This window comes from Myotis daubentonii, chromosome 14, assembly GCF_963259705.1.
Source record: "Myotis daubentonii chromosome 14, mMyoDau2.1, whole genome shotgun sequence".
Classification (NCBI taxonomy): domain Eukaryota; kingdom Metazoa; phylum Chordata; class Mammalia; order Chiroptera; family Vespertilionidae; genus Myotis; species Myotis daubentonii.
In genome coordinates this window covers 26,002,808-26,024,705 of record NC_081853.1, presented here as the reverse complement: position 1 = coordinate 26,024,705, position 21,898 = coordinate 26,002,808, and the positions used below count along the sequence as shown (strand labels likewise).

The 21,898-nt window shown below is 42.8% G+C and overlaps 1 long non-coding RNA gene and 1 other non-coding gene across 2 annotated transcripts in view; one reads left to right on the top strand and one right to left on the bottom strand.

The window, feature by feature from the left end:
* The first annotated feature begins 524 nt into the window (after window positions 1-524).
* LOC132215452 (uncharacterized) overlaps window positions 525-21,898 on the top strand; it is a 53,230-nt gene continuing 31,856 nt past the window's right edge. Inside the window, exons 1-2 of the long non-coding RNA XR_009448524.1 lie at window positions 525-647; window positions 21,327-21,576. This is a non-coding gene — a long non-coding RNA (uncharacterized LOC132215452). The remainder of the gene's footprint in view (window positions 648-21,326; window positions 21,577-21,898) is intronic.
* On the bottom strand, window positions 18,004-18,141 carry LOC132215935 (small nucleolar RNA SNORA22). Its single transcript, XR_009448638.1, has one exon. It is a non-coding gene; the product is annotated as a small nucleolar RNA SNORA22 (small nucleolar RNA).

Sequence of the window (21,898 nt, the reverse complement as noted above, 5' to 3'; positions counted from 1 at the left end):
TGGTCCCTTCCGTGGTAATGCCAGACGTGAAGCAGTAACGGCCTTTGCCCTTTTCCTAGCAGCAGACGAAAACCTGCCAGATCGGAGAAGGAAGAAGGCGTTTCGATTCCAGGTAGGAAGAACGAACAGGTGTGTGATTCAGAGAGGCGGCCAGAAATCCGCTCAAATCTGCATTGCTTCGGGCCCTCTCCCCCCAGAAAGAGGGGCCGAACCGGAGGAGCTGGGTTCCTGGAGCTCTGGCCGGGAGGGGTCCACCTGCAGCAGCCCAGCTCCACTGCCCGGCGAGCGCGTGGGTGGGCGCGCGACCGGGGGGCGGGGCCACGCGGGGAGAGGGACGCTGTTCCCACCCCCTGCTGCGCGCGCGCGCCCGCCGCTGCCTCGCGCGTGCGCCGCGCGGCCGGGGGCGGAGGTTGTGGGCGGTGACGCCGGGCGCACGCGCTCTCGCCTACTCGAGCCGCCTCGCGCTCCCGCGCAGGGACTGAAGCGGCGGCGGCGGCTGAGCGGCTGAGGCGGCGTGGGGGGAGGGTCGGGAGGGGGGCTGGCTGGGGGGGATGGACCGGGCGCGGCGGCCGCAGCGGCAGGAGCCGGTGCCTGAACTCGAGCGACCGGGCTGGCGGAGACGCCGGCTGCTCCTCCCCTCCCTGCCGGTGAGTGAGCGCCCCCGCCCCGGACTGTGGTGGCGGCCGCGACCCCTCACGGCCGCTTGGCGCCGGGTGAGAGGAGTCCGGGAAGCGTGGCCTGGCGGCGCTGCCGGCGCGGGCCGGGCCTCCCCTCACGGCCTGGCGCGCCTCGGACCCTCGGTCGCCCCCGTTCGGGGCTGAAGCCGGGCCTAGGACTGACCCCCACCGTCCCGCCTGGCCTGCCTTCCCGGCGGGCCCCTCTGTCATTTTGACCCCGGATTTCTCTCGCCCCCCTCGTCTCGCCCCCTTCCCAGCGCCCATCTCCGGGGCTGGGGGAAGGGAGGGGCGTGTGGAGTCGGGCCGAGGCCCGGGGGACTGTGTGGGAGCTTAGCTCTGGTCCGGGGGGCGGGGGGCGGGGGGGGCTCTGAGGTCCTGTGAGCCCTCGCTCGCCCTGGCGTCCCCAGAAGTTGGCCGCCAGGGCTCAGCCGTTGCCACCTGAAACCAGTTCTGCACCTTTTGTTTTGCTTTCGAACTTGTCGTTTCAGGGGAGGAGGGAACCTGCTGTCCTGGGATCGGGAGCAGAGGTAGTGCCCGGTGGGCAGCCGGGCTGTCCGGGTTCGGAGTGCCTGTTATTAGCCCCTTTGGAAAGGAAAATGGGCGTGTCTTCCCCCGAAGGGCCGGAAACCCGTTTACAGCTTGCGACCCCCCCCCCCCCCCTCGATTCCATCCCCCCTTTCAGCCTTAGCAAAGCTTTTCCAGCGGTTTGGTTCATTCCTTAGCAACATTGGTGGAGAGGATGCCCCGGTGAGTCTGCAGCAGAGTTTCTTGAAGCAGCCCAGCCCCCTAGAGCTGTTGGCCAATCGCCCCCCCGCCCCCCTTTTTTTGGCGACACCTTGCACAGTAGTCTTGGTAGATCCTCACCCAGTGCTTCTGTAGGCTGCCTTTTCAACCTGACTTGTCATAGAGCAGTGGTTCTCAACCTTGGCTGCACATCTGGGCCCAGAAGTCAGGATTTTAAAAAGATTCCCAGGTGATTCTAATGTGCAGCCAAGGTTGAGAACCACTGTCATAGAGGAAAGGAAGGTGAACACACAGACGCTAATCCAAAATGGATGCTCTCAAGTCAAAAGAGGTACCTGTACCGTAAGCATCTCTATGAAAAGGTCTGAATTCCTAAATTAGTTAATTATTAAAAAAAAAAGAAAAGTCACCCAGGGCTTAAAAAGCAGGTAGCTGCTTTAAAATAAAATGCAACTTTGATTTATTTATGCTTTCTGACCAGTATTTTAAAATTTGGAAGTGATTGGTTAACTAAATCCTTGTCTTTGAAGTACCCGTGTATAGACATTGTTACAAAGACTGGAGGAAAGAACCTTATGAAAATGTTAGATGTTACAGACAAGATTCCTTCAGGAGGTAGATACAGTTTTCCACTGTATATTAGAAGAGTGAGACTCCACTGGGTGAAAAAGGTGAAGGGATAAGAAGTACATATTGGTAGTTACGAAATAGTTACAGGGGAGTAAAGTTCAGCATAGAGAATATAATCAATACTGTTGTAATAACTATGGTGTCAGGTGGGTAATTGAATTATCAGGGGATCACTGTGTAAATTATATAATTGTCGAACTACTATGCTTATATACCTGGAACTAAACCTATATAATAAAGGCCTAATATGCTAAGTGTCTGGTTGTCTGTTCAACCAATCAAAGCGTAATATGCTAATGATATGCTAAGGCCGCTCAACTGCTCACTATGATGTGCACTGACCACCAGGGGGCTGACACTCCGACTGGTAGGCTAGCTTGCTGCTGGGGTCTGGCCGACTGGGACTGAGCCAGACAGGCTGGACACGCCCTGGAGCCCTCGCGGTCCCTCCCCGGCTGGCCAACCTCCCACATCCCTCCCTGGCCCCAATCGTGCACCAGTGGGGGTCCCTCGGCCTGGCCTGTGCCCTCTTGCAATCTGGGACCCCTCGGGGGATGTTGTAGAGCGGTTTTGGCCTGATTCCTGCAGGCCAGGCTGAGGGACCCCTCACTGGTGCATAAATTCGTGCACCGGGCCTCTAGTATAAAATAATATTGAATGTCAACTGTAATTGAAAAATAAAATTTAAAAAAGTGAAACTTTGTGAGTAGGTGGTAGTTTTACTAGTGTCATGTAACAAAAGATGCCTATAGTTATGATTTTAGCTTAACAATACCTTGTCCTCTACCAACGGAGTTAGCTTGTATTTTTTTGAAATCACACACCCACTCTCTGGCTAGTACGGAAAGATTAAAAAGCTGCTTCTGGTCTGTGGGCGGTAACCTTTTAATTTCTAAAGAGTTTTCAGCTGTTTACAGAGTAGATTGCTGATCAGCAGCATAGCAAAATTTTAGATCTTAAAAATTCATTAGTACGTAATCTAGATCTGTTATAATTATGAACATTTATTAAGATTTGGCATGGTATGGGTACCCTGTACTATGTGTCTGAAATGAGATTTCTCAGTATTTGCATCTTAAGATAAACGGAAGTACAGTCAGCTGACAGAACGTTGTGACACTTTGAAGTAGTAGAGAGAATCTTTTATGAGCACACACACACAAACTACAGTTTGATGAAGAACCCAGTGATCTGGTGGAGTTGGTGACCACCGTTACTCTAAGCCAGTGGTCGGCAAACTGCGGCCCCTTGAGTGTGGCTTTTCCACAAAATACCACGTGCGGGTGTGCATGTACAGTGTGATTGAAACTTCGTGGCCACACTTAAGGGGCCAAAGAGCCGCATGTGGCTCGCGCGCAGTTTGCTGACCACTGCTCTAAGTTGCTTTGTACAAGAATATTTCTCCTTTTATGTAAGAGTTTTTTATGCCTGTCTTCCATGTATAAAACCTGTCCTGGCTGAGGACATAAGTTTAAACTCGATGTGGCATTTATGTATCGCTCATTAATCATAAAATACTTACTGAGCTCTTAATTTGTTCCAGGATTTCTTCTAAGGACTGGGCTACAGTGAGGTATCAAAGCAGACAATGTCCTGCCCTCATTGAGCTTTATTCTGTGTATGTCAGAATGAGGATTACAATAAGCAAATAGACAAGATAATTTCAGATAATGCTAAAAATCAGCGATTAGCAAACTTTTTCTGTAAAGGGCCAGAAAGTAAATATTTATGGGCTATATGGTCTCTGTTGTAGCTACTCAACTCTGTTATTTTAGTGTAGAAATGGTCACAGGCGGTACATAGACAAACTTGTCTGTCCTACTTAAACTTGGGACACTGAAATTTGAATTTCATATAATTTTCCCATGTCACAAAATATTCCTTTTGATTTTTTTCCAACCATTTAAAAATGTAAAAAAACATTCTTACCTCATAGGCCATACAAAATCTTGGGGCAAACTGGATTTGGCCTGTGGGCTGTAATCTGACCCTTTGTAGAAAAAGTTTCCTGCCCTGGCCAGTGTGGCTCAGTTGGTTGAGTGTTGTCCTGTGCACTGAAAGGTCGCCAGTTTGATTTCTGGTCAAGGCAACATACCCAGTTTGTGGGTTTGATCCCTGGTTGGGGTTCGTACAGGAATCAACCAATTGATGTTCCTCCCATCGATGTTTCTCTCTCCCTCTTCTCTCTGAAATCAAATAAAAATATATATTTTTAAAAAAGAAAGAAAAAGTTTTCTCCTCACCAAGGTGAAGATATTTGATGCAAGAGTTCTCCTAGCAGATGAAACAGAAAGTGCAAAGATCTGCAGGTGGAAATGAGCTTCTCCTATGTTCCCCTGCATTGAAGTTCTCCACATACCATGTCATTCTTGCCTTTGTGTCTTTTTTCATTGTGTTGTTCTTAACTAAGTTGTTCTCTTCCTGTCAGATTTTTAAAGTCCACATGTTATAGAATCTAAGACTTGGAAGAGATCTTAAATCTTAACTTCATACCCAATTGCTTTCCTACAATGTTCTCAGTGATTTTTTAGCCTGTTTGAACACCTTTTATGACAGAAAATTCATTACGTTGAGGTAGCCTATGCCATTTTCAGATGGCTCTAACTGTTAGAGTGTTCTTCATGTTGTAATAGGATTCATCCTTCCCCTCCTTTCCATGGTGCTGCCTTACATGGAGTAAGCCTGCACTGGGATTGTACCTCATTCCCAGGATTCCGTTCTAATGTCACTGCATGAGACAAAAATCACATAAAATGAAAGCTAAGTTGAAAATTCCTTACATTGTATAGTGTGCATGTTTTTGTATACTGTATATAATTGTATGTCATTCTTATGCATGCTACAGACTGAGAGCCACTGAGCCTGACTGCAGGAAGGAGCAAGAGGAAATAAATTATTATATAGATACTAGGGGCCCGGTGCACGAAATTCGTGCACTGGGTGGGGGGGGGGGGCGGGAGTGTCCCTCAGCCCAGCCTGCCCCCTCTCACATACTGGAAGCCCTCAGGCGTTGACCCCCATCACCCTCCAATCGCAGGATCAGCCCCTTGCCCAGGCCTGATGCCTCGGCCAGAGGAGTTGACCCTCATCACCCTCTGATCACCAATCACCGGATAGGCCCCTTGACCAGGCCTGAGGCCTCCGGCAGAGGTGTCAGGCCTGGGCAGGGGACCCCCAGCTCCCCGCGGTTGCAGGCTCCACCCCTGCCCAGGCCTAACGCCTCTGGCTGAGGCATCCGGCCCGGGCAGAGGGGACCTGCAGTGGCAGCGGGGGGCGCCGCGATCGTGGGCTCCGCTTTAGGCCCAGGCAAGGGACCCCTAGCTCCCGGGACTGCCAGCTTCGACCGTGCCCAGCTCCCATCGCTGGCTCCACCCCTACTTCCTGCTATCACTGGCCAGGGCGGCAAAGGCGCCTGATTCTCCGACTATGGCTGGGGGGCAGGGCAAAGGCGGCCCCAGGGCCGCCTTTGCCCTGCCCCCCAGCTCTTAGCTCCCCCCTGGGTTTCCGATCACTGTCAGTGGCAGGGGGCTTCTTCCTGCTTTCCCTTTCGCCTCCCTGCATTGTGCCTACATATGCAAATTAACCGCCATCTTGTTGGCAGTTAACTGCCAATCTTAGTTGGCAGTTAACTGCCAATCATAGTTGGCAGTTAATTTGCATATAGCCCTGATTAGCCAATGAAAAGGGTATCGTCGTACGCCAATTACCATTTTTCTCTTTTATTAGTGTAGATGTAGGCCTTCAAACATTTTTGCTTTTTAAAACACCTGTCAAATCCCTGTCAGAGTCGGGGAGGGTAGATAATTTTAATGTATTCCTGCTTCCTTGCAGGGTTTATTTTATTGTATTTTTACATTAAGCCTTTATTACATTAATGTTTATAGATATATTATGAATATTAAATGAGATAATATGTGAGGAAGCACCTGGCACATGGTTAATAAATGTAGGATTTGAATCTAAATTTTAGCTTCATTGGGCTCATATTCACACTGTCCTTTGAAAAGTTGTAGAGAAGAACTAGGCCACCTGCTTCCTGTCTTTCCAAATAGGCATTTCCTGTTGTGGCTCTACTGAACATCTGTCACTCTCTATGTCCTAGACTAGAGTGTTGGTCACATTTTACCAGAGGTCAGCTAGTAAGTTAAATGGGTATATGATCTCTCAGTTCTGCTACATGACCCTTCAAATATTTGAACACTGCTATTATGTATCTTAAGTCTTCACTTTACTGAGGGCTCATTTCTTTTTCTTTGTTTTGTTAATTCTCACCCAAGGATATTTTTTTCCCTATTGATCTTTCCTTCTTTTTTCTTTTTAAAATATATTTTTATTGTTTTCAAGAGGAAGGGAGAGGGAGAGAGAGATAGAAACATCAATGATGAGAGAGAATCATGGATCGGCTGCCTTATGCACGCCTCCTACTGGGGATCAAGCCCCCAACCCCGGCATGTGCCCTTGACCAGAATCAAACCTGGGACCCTTCAGTCTGAAGGCCGACGCTCTATCCACTGAGCCAAACCAGCTAGGGCTGATTTATAAAAACACACATTATTATTTATTTCAGAGAGGAAGGGAGAGGGAGAGAGAGATAGTAACATCAATGATGAGAGACAATCATTGATCGGCTGCCTCCTACATGCCCCTCACTGGAGCTGGAGCCCGCAACCCAGCATGTGCCCTGACCAGGAATCAAACAGTGATCTCCTGGTTCTTTTTTTTTTTTTTTTTATTGATTTTTTTACAGAGAGGAAGGGAGAGATAGAGAGTTAGAAACATCGATGAAAGAGAAACATCGATCAGCTGCCTCCTGCACATCTCCTACTGGGGATGTGCCCGCAACCCAGGTACATGCCCTTGACCGGAATCGAACCTGGGACCTTTCAGTCCGCAGGCTGATGCTCTATCCACTGAGCCAAACCGGTTTCGGCTCCTGGTTCTTATGTTGATGCTCAACCACTGAGCCACGCTGGCGAGGCCTGACTTTCCTTGATTTTAATGGCATTGGTAATTTTGAAAATAACTGATCAGGCATTTTTGTACAATGTCCTTCAATTGGGATTTGTCTGATGTTTTTTTTCTATGGGGTAGATTGATATAATGGGATTTAGAAAGGAAGACCACAGAGTTAAAGTGTCATTCATTCTTATCACATATCACAAGTACATATTATTAATACGACTTATCAGTGTTAATGTTAACCTTGACCACCTAGGTCAGGGGTGGGCAACCCCTGGCATGCGTGCCAAACATGGCACGCCAGTAACTTTTGCTGGCACACGAAACCCTCTCATAATCTTCCATTTACAATTTTTTTCTTAATATTGACTTTTTTATTTTTCAGATAAATTCAGTGTAGGTGCATCTTAGATAAATAAATAATTTTACATAACAAGTTATCTTAAAGACCATAGACATGGCTGACTTTGAAATGCAGTTGATTGAATTTCAGAGTAGCTCAATTTGGAAGCAGAAATTTATTGACCTTAGAGTTGACTTGGAAAGCATTGAAAAAAAGCGATTAGAGACAAGAGTACCAGAGAGAAGTGTCGAAAATGAACTATTGAGGACTTGGAATGCCATTCCAGAAAATTTTTTCTGTTTAAAAAACTTTGCAACAGCATTACTCTCCATGTTTTCATCCACATACGCTTGTGAATCTTTGTTCTCAGTGATGAATTTTGTTAAGTCTCGTAATAGGAGTAGCCTGATGGATGAAAGTAGTAGCTCGTGCATCTCTGAAGGTCACGAAATATAAACCTGATGTAAAATCTCTGTCATCAGTGACGCAGCAGCAAAAGTCCCACTGATTATATCAAACGGAGTCATAAAGTTTTCTGTCGGACTATCAGTGTACATGTATTCATTAAAAAATAAATGTGCTTTTCATCATCATTTACTGTGTTTTTGTGGCTCGAATGAATTTTATTATTTCTTCAAGGTTCTTCACATACGTACACCTTAAGAGATATCAAGTAGGCATAACATGTTCTCAAAAAATTAGGGTGGGCACACAGAAGAATTTTGAGTCTTGGCACGCACTCACAAAAAGGTTGCCCACCCCTGACCTAGGTTGAGGTAATGCTTGTTTTCTTCACTGTAATGTTACCCTTTTGTTCTTCCCTTTCTATACTCTAGAACAGGGGTCCTCAAACTTTTTAAACAGGGGGCCAGTTCACTGTCCCTCAGACCGTTGGAGAGCCGGACTATAGTTAAAAAAAAAAACTGTGAACAAATTCCTATGCACACAGTGGCAGTAAAAACACCCAGCAGGCCGGATAAATGTTTTTGGCGGGCCGCAGTTTGAGGACCCTTGCTCTAGAAGAAAGTCATTATGCATAGCCCACACTTAATGAGTGATGAGTTATGCTTCACCTCCTTAAGAATGGAATCCTGCCCTGACTGGTTTGGCTCAGTGGATAGAGCATCAGCCTGCAGACCCAAGGGTCCCAGGTTCGATTGCGGTCAAGGGCATATACCTTGGTTGTGGGCACATACCCAGTGGGGAGTGTGCAGGAGGCAGCTGATTGATGTTTCTCTCTCATTGATGTTTCTAACTCTCTATCCCTCTCCCTTCCTCTCTCTAAAAAATCAATAAAATATATATTAAAAAAAAGAATGGAATCCTATCTAATAAAGACAGAATATGCAAATTGACCATCACACTGCCACAGAGATGGTGGTGCCCATAGCCACAAGATGGTGACGCCCAGTCCCCTCGGCCCCACCGGAGTTCCCCAGTCCTTTCAGCCTCGCCGGGGGTGGCAGGCACGCAGTGCGGCTGGACCCGCCCCCAGCTGCCCAGGGCCGCTTGAGGCTCAGGCAACCAGAGCCGGCCAAGGCTTGCGCTGCTGGCAGTGGCAGCAGCAGAGGTGTGATGGGGGTGTCGCCTTCCCCTGATCGCCAGGTTGCCTCCCGCCCCTGAGGGCTCCAGGACTGTGAGAGGGGGCAGGCTGGGCTGAGGGACCCCCCCCCCTCCAGTGCATGAATTTTCATGCACCGGGCCTCTAGTATCTATATAAATTTCTTTGCTCAAATTGTTCCAGCTTTGGTTATTGGGAGCTTCTTCTGTTGGCTCCTGTCTGTCTTTCCTTTGACGTACTCTTATGATAGTATGTGAGCACTTTTCTGACAACATAAAATGTTTCACGCTCATCCTTTATATATCATGCTCTAATCCTATAATTGATCATTTTTTCAAGGAGCCTAGTTCCTTTTATTGGAAACTAGTAGCCTGGTGCATGAAATTCGTGCACATTGAAAGGGAATTAATTAGAGGAACGTAATTTGGACTCACTATCTAATATCAATAATATGTGAGCATGAGGCAGTCCGCGTTTGCCAAATAAATGGAATTTACAGATATCATTTAAAAGAGCATTCAGCTTAATATTAAAAACTCTGGCTACCAAGTCAGGTCTGTTTTCAACTTTTTGCCAGCATTGTAAATTGTTTGCAATATCTGCCCGTTTGGGGTTGCATGTCATGGTTATGAATAAATCGGGCTTGCCATACTTTGTTACAATTGCCATAGCATCCTGATATTGCTGCTGCATATTTCTGGGACTACCCTCAGAAGATGATGGAAGTATTATCATTTTACCAATTAGCACATTGTCCTTTTCAGATCTAGAGTTGAGGTAATTCATCAAACCACTATATTTTTCAATCTCAACTTAGATTGGTTTGCTTTGATGAAATTTATCTGATTGGCCTCCATTTTTGAATATGAATCCATGATAAATTGTTGAGTTAATTTTCCTGCATTTAAAGTAGGATTGAATGTGTCCCGCACAGAGAGATGAAATCCATATACTGCATTTGTGTGACTCATGTCCTTACATTTTGCCTAGTATTATTGTCGATCACACTGTTGTCTCTGAGTCTTAATGCAATATCTGTTCTCCAGCCTTTTTCACCATGTGGAAAAAGAATAGGATACATCATCACATCTAATGTAGGAACACGATCTTGATTTGTTTCATTTTAGTGCTGCGGCCGCCGTTGCCTTCTGGGGTGCTTGACACCTGCGTATGCAAATTAACTGCCATCTTTGTCAGATAATTTGCATAGTCACTCGGATTGGCTAGTGGGCGTGGCTGGTGGGTGTGGCTGGTGGACATGGCTTGAGCGAAGCTTGAGCATAGCAGAGGGGTGGCTAATTTACATGTTTCTCTTTTATTGTATAGGATGGTATCAGAAACTATGGTCTGGGTGCTAAGTGTGCTAGTTGCAACTAGAGTATTGTTGCTTCTAGGCCCTCTGAGTGAGTTAGCAAAGAGATATATGTGTATATATTAACCTATGTGTACACATATATCTATAAATAGCTCTGTATGTAACCATTTGTCTCTATAGTAAGCTAAACATGAATTCATACTGATGTGTCCAATTCTAATTCCTTAACACATTGATCATTCTAGCATCCTCCATTTTACCAGCAAGAAATTTGGCCATTCATTTGCTTAATTCTTAAATTCCACTATAGATCATATACATGGTTTTAGAATGGTTAGTATGTGCCCCTGTGGGAAACAACTATATTAACGAGAGTACAGTGCTTGTGGATCCTTCTTTTTTGCTTTAGTTTTATAGACTCTGCTCATTTCCTAGGTTGGCACTATATTCTTCCACCTCCTTTGTGAGGTTGTGTCACATTTGCAGTACATTTAGATTGTTTCATCACATTCTGCATTCTTTGCGGAGATCCCTTTACTTCTTAAGTTATTTAAAATTTTGCATACATTGTTTATTCTTTGTGCTTTAAAATTATATGGGTTTTGACAAACTTCGTTTAAAAAATAGTTTTATTGATTTTTTAGGGGGAGAGAGGAAGAGAGAGAAACATCAATTGGCTGTCTTCTGCAGGCTCCCTACTGGGGATCGAGCTGGCAACCTGAGCATGTGCCCTGACCAGGAATCGAACCAGCAACCTTTTGGTGTACAGGACAACTCTCAACCAACTGAGCCACACCAACCAGGGATACAAACTTTTAATATATTCACCATTACAGTATCATATGGAATAGTTTTCACTGCTCTAAAAAGTTTGTGCCTCACCTATTTAACTCCCCCCATGCCAGCCCCTGGCAACCACTGATCTGTTTACCATCTATATAGTATTGCCTTTTCCACAATATCAAATTTTATATTAATTTTAAATTTATTGATTTTAGAGAGATAGAGGAAGAGAAACATCACTTTGTTGTTCCACTTATTCATGTATTCACTGTTTCTTTTTTGTTGTTAATATTTTTTCCTTTGATTTTATTTTTTAAATAGTGGAAGGAAGGGAAACAGAGAGGGAGATAGAGAGAAAGAGAGAGAGACATCAATATGAGAGCGAGACATCAATTGGTTGCCTTCCGTACGTGCCCCAATTGGGGCCAGGGATCAAACCTGCCATCCAGATATATGCCCTTGGCTAGGAATCAAACCCGAGACCCTTCGGTGCACAGGCCAATGGTCTAATCACTGGGCCACGTCAGCCAGGGCCACTGGTTATTTCTTGTATGTGTGTGTCCTGACCGGGGATCAAACCCACAACCTTGGCATATCAGGGTGATGTTCTAACCAACTGATCTAGCTGGCCAGGGCCCAGAATATTAAATTTTCAAAAGTATTTTTGAATGATTTTAATGAATACAGCACTTTTTAAGTAGTAGGAGATACAGTATTAGATAACTAACACTTGGAAACATATTTTTTTGTATTGAGGTAAAATTCACATAACACAAAATTCTTTGAAATATACAGTTTAGAGGCTTTTAGCTTATTCACAGTCTTGTGCAACCACTACCACCATCTAATTGCAGAACATTTTCATCACTCCTAAAAGAAACCCTAGCAATTCCTAGTCTGAGTTTTGTTCTATGAATTTACCTATTCTGGACATTTCATTTAAATGGGGAGACATAATATATGGTCTTTGTTTCTGGCTTCTTTTACATAATATTTTTAAGGTTCCTCCATGTTGTAGCATGTTTCAGAACTTAATTCCTTTCTTATGGGTGAATAATATAACCCATTGTGTAGTTACACCACATTTTGTTTGTTTATACATTCTTCAGTTGATGGACATTTGAATTGTTTTCACTTTTTGGCTATTATGAATAATGCTGCTATGAACATTCGCGTAACAGTTTTTAAAAAATATGTTTTTTATTGATTTCAAAGAGAAGAAGGGAGAGGGAGAGCGGGATAGAAACATCAGTGATAAGAGAGAATCATTAATTGGCTGCCTTCTGCACCCCCCCCCCCCCCCCCACTGGGGATCGAGCCCGCAACTGGGGCATGTGCCCTGACCAGAATTGAACTATGGTTCGATTGGTTGATGTTCAACCACTGAGCCACCCTGACCGGGCTGGTGTATCGGTTTTTGTTGAGCATATGTTTTAAAATGCTCTTGTATTTTCTTTTTTTAAAAATCCTCACCAAGGATATTTTTTCATTGATTTTTTTAGAGAGAGGGAAAGACAAAGAGAAACATCAATGTGAGAGAAACACATTGATTAGTTGCTTCATGCACATGCCCTGGCCAGGGCCGGGAGCCTGCAACTGAGTTACGTGCCCTTCACCAAATGGAACCTGGGACCCTTCAGTCCGAAAGCCGATGTGCTATCCACTGAGTCAAACCGCTAGGGTACGAATGTATTTTCTTTTTGAAAAGTTTTATTTTATGTTGAAAGTTCTCCAGTGGCTTATTTGGGGTAAAGTGCTGAGAGAATGCTACTCTGTCTTGGCATAGTATTCATCAGTGAATACTGAAATCACATAATTTTCCTGTTGTCATTATGGAGTAAAGAATTTTGATCCAGATGGGGTAATAGTAGGTAGCCTTCCCCTAGAATTCTGTTAGAGAAATATCTTGAATTACGTTGTGTACCATTCAGTTATCCTTGTGAGAGTAGCAAGTAGTCTTTCACTGTGAAGTTGAATTATACCATTTGCTTGTGGTCTTAAGGAATATCTGAGTGTCTGAATTATGTTAGTATTATGTATTCAGAGGGATAGTAGGCAGGATTCCCATTCTGTAATCTATTTGGCATCATTGATGTTACAGGGGTTTTATTCTTACCACATTCCCTCTGAGATTTGGACTATAATAGAGTAGCATTAAATATTTGTGTTTTCTTATTTTGGCACCCAACCCTGAAGCTTTGTTTTGCAGTTATTGCTCTAACACCTTTGCCTTGATAGATTCCTTTTAGAATTGGCAAAAGTTTTCTTGTTTTGCAAGTTTGGGGTAACCTGACCCAATCCATTGAAACCTAATGTTTTTCAGACTTCTTGAAAGCAAGGAATAGTCTTTGCTGTCTTTATAGCTTACTTCTAAGTGACTTTGGGATTCCCTGGAGGCAACGGAAAATATATGTTATATATTAACCACCATCAACTTTATCCCAAGGAACTTTACTGTAGGCAAGCCCTTTAAAAGGGTTTGTGTAATGAACACTGGGCTGGAACCAAGAAGATCTCTGTTACTGAACAAATAATTTATACCTGGTTTTTCTTTTTGTTTTTGTATTTCTTTTTATAAAAAGATAATATTGACTCTAATTTATAAGAATGTTGTGATGGGAAATCTCTTCTAGTAAGGTACTTTTTTTTTTAAGACAGGCATTTGGGCCCTGACCAGTTTGGTTCAGTGGATAGAGCGTTGGCCTGCGGACTGAAGGGTCCCAGGTTCAATTCTGATCAAGGGCATGTACCTTGGTTGCGGGCACATCCCCAATTGGGGATGTGTAGGAGGCAGCTGATCGATGTTTCTCTCTCATCATGTTTCTAACCCTCTATCCCTCTCCCTTCCTCTCTGTAAAAAAATCAGTAAAAGATATTAAAAAAAAAAAAAGACAAGGTATTTGGGAAGATATATGTATTATGGAAATTCTTGTTAGTGCTTTTTTTCTTTATTTTAATAATGTAAATGAATCTGCTTGTCAAGTACAGTTTGTGTGTTTACATTTTCAGTGCTCATCAGTTTTCCGTATAGTGCCAGATTTCTACATGGTACATTTTCCTTCTGAATGAAGGACTTCTTTTAACATTTTGTGTAGAACAGGTTTGCTGGTGATAAATCCTTTCAGCTTTTGTATGTCTGAAGAAGTCTTTAATTTGTCTTGATTTATAGAAGCTATTTTTACTGGTTATAGAATTCTAAGTTGACAGTATTTTTCTTTCAGTTTTTTGTCTTATTGTCCTATTGTTTCCAATGAGAAGTTTGCTGTCATTCTTATCTTTGTCTCTCTGTACATATGTGTGGTTGTTTTCTTCTGGCTGTGTTTTATTTTTCTTTCGATTTATAAACATTCTGTTAAACATACAATATAAAATCATCTTGACCATTTTTAAGTGTACTGATCAGTGCTATTAAGTACATTCATATAATTGTGCAGCCATCATAACCATCTATCCTTAGAACTCTTTGCATGTTGCAGAACTGAAATTCTATTTCTATTAAACAATAACTTCCCATTTCCCCTGCCATCCAGCCCCTGGTAATCACCATTCCACTTTCTGGCTCTATGAATTTGACTCCTCTAGGTATCTCATATAAGTGGAATCATACAGTATTTGTCTTTTAGTGACTGGCTTGTTTCACTTAATAGATGTTAAGGTTCATTCATGTAGCATATGCCATTTCCTTTTTTTTTTTTAAATTAAATTTTTATTGTTCAGATTATTACATTAGTTACTCTTTTTTCCCACCATAACTCCCCTCCACCCAGTTCCCACCCCACCCTCCGCCCTCACTCCCCACCCACTGTCCTCATCCATAGGTGCATGATTATTGTCCAATCTCTTCCCTCACCCCCACAACCCTTTCCCCCCCGAAGAATAGTCAGTCCATTCCCTTTCTATGTCCCTGATTCTATTACAGTCACCAGTTCATACTGTTCATCAGATTATTTATTCACTTGATTTTTAGATTCACTTGTTGATAGATGTGTATTTGTTGTTCATAATTTATATCTTTACCTTTTTCTTCTTCTTCCTCTTCTTAAAGGATACCTTTCAGCATTTCATATAATACTGGTTTGGTGGTGATGAACTCCTTTAGCTTTTTCTTATCTGTGAAGCTCTTTATCTGGCCTTCACTTCTGAATGATAGCTTTGCTGGATAAAGTAGTCTTGGTTGTAGGTTCTTGGTATTCATCACTTTGAATATTTCTTGCCACTCCCTTCTGGCCTGCAAAGTTTCTGTTGAGAAATCAGCTGACAGTCGTATGGGTACTCCCTTGTAGGTAACTGATTTTCTTTCTCTTGCTGCTTTTAGGATTCTCTCTTTGTCTTTTGCTCTTGGCATTTTAATGATGATGTGTCTTGGTGTGGTCCTCTTTGGATTCCTTTTGTTTGGGGTTCTCTGCGCTTCCTGGACTTGTAAGTCTATTTCTTTCACCAGGTAGGGGAAGTTTTCTGTCATTATTTCTTCAAATAGGTTTTCAATATCTTGCTCTCTCTCATCTTCTGGCACCCCTATAATTCTGATGTTGGTACGCTTGAAGCTGTCCCAGAGGCTCCTTACACTACCTTCGTATTTTCGGATTCTTTTTTCATTTTGCTTTTCTGGTTGGGTGTTTTTTGCTTCTTCGTATTTCAAATCTTTGACTTGATTCTTGCGACCCTCTGGTCTGCTGTTGGGAGTCTGTATAATATTCTTTATTTCAGTCAGTGTATGCTTAATTTCTAGTTGGTTCTTTATCACAACATCGAGGGTTTCACCAGTCTTCTTGAGGATCTCACTACATTTATCGGTGGTCTCACCAGTCTTTTCGAGGGCCTTATTAAATTTATCGGCGGCTTCTAGACAGTTCTATAAAGACCTTAAAAGTATGGTTTTGAACTCTATATCCAGCAGTGTGCTTTCCTCCAATTCTGTTGTTTGTGTCTTGTTTCTTTGTCTCGGCGTTTTTTATGCTTCGCTGTGTCGATAGAGTGCCTTTCTGTGCTAAGTTCCCAATTACCCGAGGTGGACACTCTTGGTGCACCCCCTTGTGGGCTTTGTGCACAGTCTTGTTGTAGTTAAGCCTTGATTGTTGTAGGTATCACTGGGAGGAATTGACCTCCAGGCCAATTGGCTGTGAGAATCAGCTGTGTCTGCCGTGGGAGAACTTCTGTGCTGGAGACACCCCTCTGGGGCTAGACTTGCTTCGATGGGGCTTTGGTGCTCACTGAGTCTGCCCCCTGAGTGTGTCTTTTATGGTTCCACGGAGCTGCGAACTGGATGGTCCCACTCTGACCTCTGAGCTTCCTGGCTCCTGGATCTCTAGGGAGATGCTAAGCTAGCCTTTGCCTGAGGCTATCCAGCAAAAGTCTCCCTGCAGGGCTTGGGCGGGGTGGGGCGGGTCCCACGGGATCAACAGGGCGGGGTTAGCAATTATGGCTGCTCTCAGTCTTGCCCTCAGAGGCTCTGCTTCTCAGTGTCCCAGTAATTGCTGCAAACCCCATGGAGAGAAAGCTGCCCTAGGGTTCTGAGCGATGCCAGACAGTCCTGCTTCTCCCGTATGAGTCTGGGTCCCTAGAGACTCGTCCGGAACTGGAGCTCAGAGCCTGAGACTCCCTCCCGATTGCAAACGACAACCGCGCCCTCAGCTGCCAGCCCGCTCCGCATGCACTCCGCACCTTAGTATTTTACTTCAGCACTGCGCCTCCTCTGAGTCTCGGTATGTTTTTCTCTTTCCTCCTAGTTGTAGAACTTCCACTCAGCCAGCCTTCGTGTGGTTCTGGATGATGTCCGTTCCGTCTTTTAGTTGTATTTTTGAAGTGGTTGTTCGAGGCAGCAAACTCCGGTGTTTACCTATGCCGCCATCTTGGTTTCTCTCGCCATTTCCTTTTTAAGGCTGAATAATATTACATTGTATGTATAGACCATATTTTGCTTATCCATGCATCTGTTGATGGACATTTGGCTTGTTTCCACATTCTAGCTATTGTGAGTAATGCTGCTGTAAACATAGGTGTACAAATATATCTTATTCTGCTTTCAATTCTTTTAGCTATATATCCAGAAGTGGAATTGCTGGGTTATATGGTAATTCTAGATTTAAATTTTGAGGAACCACCATGTTGTTTTCCCCAGTAGCTGTACAATTTTACATTTCCACCAACAGTGCAGAAGGGTACCAATTTCTCCATCTTCTTGCCAACATTGTTACTTATTTTTTAATTAGTAGCCATCTTTATGAGTATGAGGTTGATACCTCATTGTGGTTTTGACTTGCATTTCTTTAATAAATAGTTATGTCGAGTATCTTTCATGTGCTAATTGACCATTCATGTATCTTCTTCGGATAAATATCTATTCAAGTCTTTTGCCCATTTTGAGTTGAGTTGTTTGTTTTTTTGTGGTTGAGTTATAGGACTCTTCATATTCTGGATAATAATTACTTATAAGAAATATGATTTGCAAATATTTTCTCCTATTCTGTATTTTTCTGGCTGCTTTTAAGATTGTTTTTCTTATCTCTGGTTTTAAGCAATTTGATTTTGATTACTCCTTGGTTTAAGTTTCTCCAGGTTTTTGTGCTCTGTGTTTGTTGAGCTTGCTGGCTCTATGGGTTTATAGTTTTCATCAAATTTGGAAAAATTTTGGATATTATTTTTTCAAATCCTGCCCCCCTCTCTTTAAGATTCCAATTACACATTAGCTCCTTTAGGTTGTCCCATAGCTCGCTGATGTTCTACTCTTTTTTTCTCAGACTTCTTATATTTCAGATTTCATTTTGGATAGTTTCTATTCTTATGTTTTACATTCACTAATATTTTAGTCTGCATTGTCTTATCTGCTATTAATCCCATTCATTATATTTCATTTCAGTCCACTATATACAGTGTTAGGCAAAAGTAGGTTTACATAGCTATGAGTATGTGGAAGAGTTTACTCTTACATTATTATTAATTATTTCCCATATACGAGGTGTACCGGTTAATAATGTGGGTTTTTTTTTCAATATAATGTGCTGACTTTATGAATACATTTAAGAGGATAAACAGTCCTTTCAATGTAGAGGAAAAGAACAGACATTGCTCTAGCACATAATGCGGATTTTTTTCAATAGATGGAGTTACACATATGTTGATATATATGCGATTTTATATGTATGCAATTTTGTTGTATTGACAATAAACTTCAAAACTTCATATGTCAAAATTGCTAAAGATGTTAACATCATAGATATTTTTACACTTAAAAATGTCAAATTTTGTGCCAAAAAAAGACATTTGTGGGAAGTTATAATTCATTACTTTATTTTGAAGAAAAGTGCTGCTGAATACTTCAGGAAGCTCATGGTGAACATGCTCCATCTCAAGATACTTGTGAACGCTGGTTTAAACGCTGTAAAAGTGATGATTTCGATGTGAAAGACAAAGAACATCCAGGTCAACCGAAAAAGTTTGAAGACCAACAATTATAAGCATTATTGGATGAAGATGCGTGTCAAACTCAAAAACAACTTGCAGAAAGAGTAAATGTTGCCCAGCAAACAATTTCTGATCGTTTACAAGCAATGGGAAAGACTTTAAAGGAAAATGGGTGCCACATCAACTGAACAAAAGACAAATGGAAAACTGAAAAGTCATCAGTAAGATGTTGCTTCAACGGCACGGCACGAAAGAGTCTTTTTTGCATCGAATTGTGACTGGCGATGAAAAGTGGATTTATTTTGAGAATCCCAAATGCACAAAATCATGGGTTGAGCCAGGTCAACCATCAACATTGACTGCAAGGCCAAATTGCTTTGGAAAGAAGACAATGCTCTGCGTTTGGTGGGGTCAGGAAGGTGTGGTGTATTATGAGCGTCTAAAACCAGGTGAAACCGTTAATACTGATCGCTACCGACAACATATCACCAGTTTGAACCATGCTTTGATCGTGTAACGACCAGAATGTTCTGGAAGACATGGCAAAGTAATTTTGCTTCATGATAATGCATCATCACACACTTCAAAACCAGTTAAAGACACGTTAAAAGATCTTGTCTGGGAAGTATTAACCCACCCGCTGTATTCACCAGACTTTGCTCCTTCAGATTACCACTTGTTCTGATCGATGGCATGCGCACTTTCTGAGCAGCACTTCAAAACGTACAAAGAAGTGGAAAATTGGGTCTCTGAATGGTTTGCCTCAAAACAAGAAAAGTTCTATTGGGACGGTATCCACAAATTACCTGAAAGATGGGGAAATGTGTAGCTAGTGATGGACATTACTTTGAATAAAGCACTTTTGATACTTCTCTTGAAATTATCGTGTTTTCTTTTTTTTTTTAAAATATATTTTATTGATTTTTTACAGAGAGGAAAGGAGGGGGATAGAGAGTTAGAAACATCGATGAGAGAGAAACATTGATCAGCTGCCTCCTGCACACCCCCTACTGGGGATGTGCCCACAACCAAGGTGCATGCCCTTGACCGGAATCGAACCTGGGACCCTTCAGTCCCCAGGCCGATGCTCTATCTAGTGAGCCAAACCGGTTAGGGCTATCGTGTTTTCTTGATTACAAAATCCGCATTATTAACTGGTACAGCTAGTGAAAAACTGTAAACCTACTTTTGCCTCACTTCGTATTCTATAATTTGTAGTTTGATGGAAATGCAGTCAGTGCTTTGGCAGTAATCAAGAAGTATTGCCTTAATTTGCTGCAAAAATATAACAGATACCTGCGCTAGCTGGTTTGGCTCAGTGGATAGAGTGTTGGCCTGCAGACTGAAGGGTCCTAGGTTCAATTCCGGTCAAGGGCACATGCCCGGATTGTAGGCTCGATCCCCTGTAGGAGCATGCAGGAGGCAGCCAATCAATGATTCTCATCATTGATGTTTCTATCTCTCTCCCCGTCTCCCTTCCTCTCTGAAATCAATAAAAATATATTTTAAAAATCTATATGACAGATTCCTAAGTCTGTAAGATATCTAACAAGGGTACAGAAAACCACCTGATGTGTGTCAAATTAACTTTGATTTCCCTTCCTTTCCACATTACCTTTGTTTTTCTGCCAGACCTACATATATATGTTTTTTGCATGATTATTCTATATATTCTGCTGATATAGACATCTTCATTAGTTATACAATATTTGTTTTATTTTTTTCTTTATTATTTATTTACTTATTTTATCTTTAAATGTTGAAAGTACAGATGTCCCCTTTATTTTTTGTTGTTCTATTTTTAATTTTCCCATTGACCCCCTCCACCTCACACCTGCCCCTCCCAAGTCGTCACCACACTATTCTCTGTGTCCATTGGCTATGCACATATGCATATAAGTTCCCCAGTTAATCCCCCTCTCCTTCAATATCATATTTGTTTTATAAGAGTGCTTGGTCTTTTTGCAAGACTACCTAATATTATTTGTCTGTGTTTCGTTGTATATGATCTCCCATATATATATATATATGTATGGCTAAGCGACTATCTGACCAACCATCCAACCGGTAGCTATGACACGCAATGACCACCAGGGGGCAGATGCTTCAACCAGTAGCTATGATACGCACTGATCACCAGGGGACAGACGCTCAACGCAGGAGCTCCTGAGCTGCAGTGAACTGCCCTCTTGCAATCCGGGATCCCGCAGGGGATGTTGGAGAGCCAGTTTGGGCCTGATCCCTGCAGGCCAGGCCGAGGGACCCCACCTGCCAGAGGGACCTTGCTCACTTGGCAGATGCCCTTTGAGCCACGGCGCTGCCCCAGGTGTGGCCAACGGGAAGGGACCATGGGAGGTTGGTTCCAGGGCGTGTCTGGCTCGTCTTACCCAGTCCTGCCCCGCCAGCCACCTTCTAATTAATTTCCTTTCAATTTGCATGAATCCGTGCACCAGGTCACTAGTCTTACTATAAAAAACATGAAATAGAGAACTGGATCACCTGATGAAGTGTACCTTTGTTGTTGTTTTTTTTTTACATTTTATTTATTGATTAGAGAGAGGGGGGGAAGTGAGAGAAACATCGATTTGTTGTACCACTTATTTATGCATTCATTGGTTGCTTCTTGTATGTGACCTGACTGGAGATCGAATCTGGAACGTTGGCTTATTGGGACTACACTCTAACCAGCTGAAATACCTGGCCAGGACTGAATTGTACTTTTGATTGCTGCTGTCTTTGATAACCCCATTGTCAGTTGGCTCACCCACTTGTATTTACCTCCACTTAATCTTTTAATATTCATTAATACCAACTTGAAAAATGTTGAGACTAATGAGTGGTAATTGTTTGCCAGCCACTCATTTGCATTCAGTAGTATTTCTTTTTCCTTCTCTTACTCCTTTGTCCCAGCAGGTATTACTCTCTTCAGAAGACACAACTGCAGTTAGCACTTTCTTCAGATGCTGATACTTGGTAAACAGCTGCTCTTAATCACAGGATTTAGAAGATAGTCTCCATCCTCCCAGATTGGATCTCTTTTCATGTGGATCTTCTATTTCTATGTCTTTTAAAAAAATAACCTTTTTGGGAACATTTTGGATTACAACGTTTCATCCTCATCTATGCAAAGAAAGGAAAGCTGTTGTGCTGGGATTTTGAGGAGGTATGTCTTTTTTCTTTTTTGCAAAATTGCATCACTTAGGCAGTCAGAGCACTATAAAATGATGATATAACCTTGACTTTCCTCTTTAGAACTCAGTTCTCAATTCACTGGTTTTATCTACCTTTCTTTTCTCCCTTTTTTCTAGCAATTGTCATAGCTTAGTAAGAACTTCCTTCTTGTGCAGTATAACAACTAATTCCTTAAATTCTTCCTAAATGTCATTGGACTCTGGGTTAGACTTACACTAGTAAGTGACAGGAAGCAGTTTGAATTCTTATTCCTCAAGTTGAGATTGTGACTTTTTTGAACTGAATTTGTTTCC